A 6,000-nucleotide genomic window follows, 5' to 3' on the forward strand; every position below is an offset into this window, starting at 1 on the left:
CTCTGAATATTAATCCCAGTCACCCAGTGACCAATTGTGCAAAGAACAGAGGCGACAAAAGTATAAGATTAGATTAAATGAGCTTAAAAACCAACTTAAATGGCAAAATTGAAGGAGGAAGTGGTGGTCTTAACCTCCCTCAAGCAGACACGACAACGACTGCGATTCAGACAGTCAATTTATTAGGAACTCCAAAAAGAAATGCAACGCGTTTCGCAGGTTCAACCCTGCTTCATCAGGCAATATAGGGAGGAGTATCAAACAATCTGCACAAGGATTCAAATTAAGCGCCTAATTAAGCGCCAGAGGCGCTTAATTTGAATCCTTGTGCAGATTGTTTGATACTCCTCCGTATATTGCCTGATGAAGCAGGGTTGAACCTGTGAAAGGTGTTGCATTTCTGTTTGGAGTTCCTAATAAATGTGTTTGACTGTCTGAATCGCAGTCGTTGTCGTGTCTGCTTGAGGGAGGTAAGACCACCACTTCCTCCTTCAATTTTGCCATTTAAGTTGGTTTTTAAGCTCATTTAATTTAATCTTATACTTTTGGCGCCACTGTTCATTGTATACAATTTTGAGTCCACCCTTGGTGGAGGGTTGCTACCCTTTCTTCCTGTCTACAGAGAGCGACTTCTTAATCCTGAGTGGGGTCAGGACAATCTCCCCACCTGCCTATACAGTGGTTGCCTGCTGGTGACCCTGACTTGTGAGTATTTAGCAATACAAATTTATTGCCACCTTGTCCAGTACGTATTACACTATTGGGGCTCTTGGTGTTCCCTGTTTTTACCAATTGTGCAAAGTTTGAGAACCCTACCATTAAAAGTGTAAGAATGGCTGCAGTTTACATTTTCTCAGTGAAATTTGCATTTGTCTCCGCCCACTTATGACCCGGCATTGCCCGCTTATGTATTTGGCTGGTGTTGGCTGTGCCCACTTTTCTAACCCTCACACACAATGAATCAATTACTCAATTACCAAGTTTGTGAGCTTTGCAGTGTTTGGCATCAATAATTTGCATTGGAATGAAACAAATCTAATTGGCTTTTTGTGGCTCCACCCCCTTTTCTGAATATTAATCCCAGTCACCCAGTAACCAACTGTGCAAAGTTTGAGAACCCTGCCATTAACAGTGTAAGAATGGCTGCTGTTTACATTTTCCCAGTAAAATTTGTATTTGTCTCCACCCACTTATGACCCGGCGTTGCCCATTTATGTATTTGGCTGGTGTTGGCTGTGCCTACTTTTCTAACCCTAACACACAATTAATCAATTACCAAGTTTGTGATCTTTGCGGTGTTTGGCATAAATAATGTGCATTGAAATGAAACAAATTTAATTGGCTGTTTGTGGCTCCTCCCCCTTTCTGAAATTGAACCCCAGTCACCCAATGATCAACTGGACCAGGTTTGAGGCTAGTGCCATTAACAGTGCAAGAATGGCAGCAATGTAAATATTCCCCTTGAAAATCAATAGGTTAATTTTGATTGCCTTTTATAGACTCCAACCACCTTTCTGAATATTAATCTCAGTCACCCAGCGACCAACTGTGCAAAGTTTGAGAACCCTGCCATTAACAGTGTAAGAATGGCTGCAGTTTACATTTTCCAGTGAAATTTGTATTTGTCTCCGCCCCCTTTTTGGTTATGGGAATAAAAAGTATCCTATACTTTATTCCAGGTAGTGTACTATGTGTGTGCCAAATTTCATTCAAATCCGTTCAGCCATTTTTGCGTGATCGAGTAACAAACATCCAAACGTCCGAACTTTCCCATTTATTATATTAGTAGGATTTATATAGCACTGACATCTTCTGCATAGTGTTGGGCGAACAGTGTTCGCCACTGTTCGGGTTCTGCAGAACATCACCCTGTTCGGGTGATGTTCGAGTTCGGCCGAACACCTGATGGTGTTCGGCCAAACCGTTCGGCCACATGGCCGAACTAAGAGCGCATGGCCGAACGTTTGGCTAGCGCTGTGATTGGCCGAACGGGTCACGTGGTTCGGACCCGAACGCGCTCTGATTGGCCGAACTGTCACGTGGTTCGGGTAAATAAATACCCGAACCACGTCATATCTCCGCCATTTGTCTGTGGGTTTAGCTTTGGGTAGGCAGGCAGGGTAGTTCGCGCTCCAGCCACGCTAGCCAGGGTCCCCCCAGTCATTGTGTCGCTGCTGGGAATAGTAGTACACCGCTCGCTCAGCCACACTATATAGCATTCTGTTTACTGCCACTCTGTGTACCTCGCTCAGCCACACTATATAGCATTCTGTTTACTGCCACTCTGTGTCTGCTGGGAATAGTAGTACACCGCTCGCTCAGCCACACTATATATAGCATTCTGTTTATTACTGCCACTCTATGTACCTCGCTCAGCCACACTATATAGCATTCTGTTTACTGCCACTCTGTGTCTGCTGGGAATAGTAGTACACCGCTCGCTCAGCCACACTATATAGCATTGTGTTTACTGCCGCTCTGTGTACCTCGCTCAGCCACACTATATAGCATTCTGTTTACTGCCACTCTGTGTCTGCTGGGAATAGTAGTACACCGCTCGCTCAGCCACACTATATAGCATTCTCTTTACTGCCACTCTGTGTACCTCGCTCAGCCACACTATATAGCATTCTGTTTACTGCCACTCTGTGTCTGCTGGGAATAGTAGTACACCGCTCGCTCAGCCACACTATATAGCATTGTGTTTACTGCCACTCTGTGTGCCTCGCTCAACCACACTATATAGCATTGTGTTTACTGCCACTCTGTGTACCTCGCTCAGCCACACTATATAGCATTGTGTTTACTGCCACTCTGTGTCTGCTGGGAATAGTAGTACACCGCTCGCTCAGCCACACTATATAGCATTCTGTTTACTGCCACTCTGTGTCTGCTGGGAATAGTAGTACACCGCTCGCTCAGCCACACTATATAGCATTGTGTTTACTGCCACTCTGTGTACCTCGCTCAGCCACACTATATAGCATTGTGTTTACTGCCACTCTGTGTCTGCTGGGAATAGTAGTACACCGCTCGCTCAGCCACACTATATAGCATTGTGTTTACTGCCACTCTGTGTACCTTGCTCAGCCACACTATATAGCATTGTGTTTACTGCCACTCTGTGTCTGCTGGGAACAGTAGTACACCGCTCGCTCAGCCACACTATATAGCATTGTGTTTACTGCCACTCTGTGTCTGCTGGGAACAGTAGAACACCGCTCGCTCAGCCACACTATATAGCATTGTGTTTACTGCCACTCTGTGTACACCGCTCACCCAGCACACTATATAGCATTGTGTTTACTGCCACTCTGTGTCTGCTGGGAACAGTAGTACACCGCTCGCTCAGCCACACTATATAGCATTGTGTTTACTGCCACTCTGTGTACACCGCTCACCCAGCACACTATATAGCATTGTGTTTACTGCCACTCTGTGTACACCGCTCACCCAGCACACTATATAGCATTGTGTTTACTGCCACTCTGTGTCTGCTGGGAACAGTAGTACACTGCCGCTCACTCAGTCACCCCATTACTATATAGCATTGCTGGGATCTGTAGTACTCTGCTCACCCACCCATACCATTGTACTGCCAGTCACTGTGTATATTGCTGGGATCTGTAGTACTTCACTCACCGTCAACCACTATATAGCATTGCGTACTCTGCCAGTCAGTGTGTATATTGCTGGGATCAGTAATACTCCACTCAACGTCAACCACTATATGAGCTTACCATGAGTTCCTCAGAGACCGCCGCTGTGAGCAGCACTCCCAACAACAGCAACAGCCAACGCCCCACGCAAGCTATAACATCCACCCCAGCAGCCAGTGGTCAGCAGCAGCCCTCCCCGGAGGAGAACGTTGTGTCCATCGGTCTGGCGCCAGAGCGATTATTGAGGGCTGCCATTGAGGAGATGATGGGGCCTGATGTGGAGGAGGAGGTCGGGCTCAGGCCAGCATCCCAAGTTAATGTTGAGGACGATGAGGGGTCTGTGTCTGGGGATGTTGGGGTGGCAGAGGTGGTGGGTGGGTCAGACTCAGGAGAAGAGTTGTATGATGAGGATGATGATCGGGACCATCTGTATGTGCCTCAGAGTCCGACCCCGGAAAACATGTTGTATCGTGTGTTTAGGTACTAAAATCTGCGTTCCCACTTCCCAGTACTGCCCGGGTCCACGGATCCATATAATTTTTTGGGCAGCACTATCAAACTGTGGTACTATGAGTGAGTTGCCATGGTCCTTCTGTGCTGTCACACTCACCGTCTGTCTGCAGATGGATTGTTCAACACAGCTACGCCATCTGACATGTAGTCCTTGACCATCTTCTCCAGGCGATTGGTGTTGGAGGACGTGGAACTGCCCGATTGCTGTTCTGTGGGCTGCTGCATGGGTGTCAGAAAATGTTCCCACTCTAAGGACACTGCCAATACCATTCCCTTTTGGGCACTAGCAGCAGCTTGTGTTCTTTGCTGCCCTCCTGGTCCTCCTGGGTTTGCTGAAGTCAGTCTGTCGGCGTACAACTGGCTAGAGAAGGAGGAGGATGTCAATCTCCTCTCTAAAGTCTCCATCCTCAAGGGCCTGCTGGAATTGTTCCATTTTTGACCTGTCTGATACTTTCTTCAATCAGTTTTTTAACATTGTGTTTGTATAAACTGGGTATAAACCCAGTAATTGGTGTTGTCCAGAATAATGAATAATAATGAATAGTGAATAATGCGCGGGCCACGCTCAATGCAGTCTAGCATGAATTGAGCCATGTGTGCCAGAGAATCCTGCCAGACTCCTCTGTCTTCATGTTCTTGTGAGCGTTGTGATTGTTGTGATGCACCATATTCGTCACCAGCATCACTTTCTTCCTCTTCTGCTGTCCATTCCCGCTAAATTGTGGAAGTCCAACATGCACCGCTCTGTCCCTCGGCAGTGGGGGCATCCAATTCCTGCTCCAACTCCAGCTGTTCCTCGTCCTGTTCTTTGTCATAGCTGGGACCAGCGTTTCCTGAGGCAGGTTGCCTGATGTTGGTATCATCACGCTGATCGTTTTCATCTTCAGATTCCCCCACTTGCATCATGCCAGCGGTTTCCATCTTCAACATTGATTTCTTCAGTAAACACAGCAGTGGTATTGTAATGCTGACTGTAGAGTTGTCACTGCTCAGTCACAAGCAACGTGGATTGCTCAAAATTTTGGAGGACTTGGCAGAGATCCAACATGGTGGCCCAATCAGATCCACAGAAGCTTGGTAGCTAGCTGCTGGAATGCGCCTCGGCACTGCGCAAAAGCGTGCTAGCATGTGCAGCGTAGAATTCCAGCGCGTAGGGAGGGACATCACCCAGCGAGCGATGGTGCGCTAGATTGAAGCGCTCCTGCATCTCTTGGTGAGTCCTTCAGAAGCGGTACTGGAGTTTAAAAAATGTTTTGTTTTTTTCCTTCAACAGAAGATCTGCCACGTTGGAGTGAGGAGGACGCCGCCGACCCCGACACCAAGCTGAACCCCGGCGAACTCCAAGCAGAGGATCTTCAGGAACCCTCAAGGCTTTGAGCAAGCTGAGGAGGATCAGCAGTCCCGACGAGACCTCTCCTCATATGTGACTGTGTGCAGTGGAGTAGAGCTCCCCAGAACAACCTCTCACTTGTCACTTTGTCACTGGTCATTTTGTCACTTTGTCATTTTGTCACTTTGTCAGTCACTTTGTCACTTTTCACTTTGTCACTTGGTCACTTGTCCAGATGATCTCGGTACACCTCCTGCGATTCAAATTCCTGCACACATTGCTCTGGGATTTGGGTGTGATGAATGATGCATCTAACTGGCCACCGGAGGCAATTAAGGCCTTCAAAACATTGAAAGCAGCTTTCTGTTCCGCCCCCATTTTGCGTCATGTTGAGTTGTTGACGTCATGTTCATCCTCGGCCTCGCCTTGCATTTCAGTGCGAGGTGCATTTTCCACAGAAAAAGGTTGTGAATCCGGGCACAACATTTGTGGCTGTTC

The sequence above is a fragment of the Hyperolius riggenbachi genome, chromosome 6 (assembly GCF_040937935.1).
Source record: "Hyperolius riggenbachi isolate aHypRig1 chromosome 6, aHypRig1.pri, whole genome shotgun sequence".
NCBI lineage: Eukaryota > Metazoa > Chordata > Amphibia > Anura > Hyperoliidae > Hyperolius > Hyperolius riggenbachi.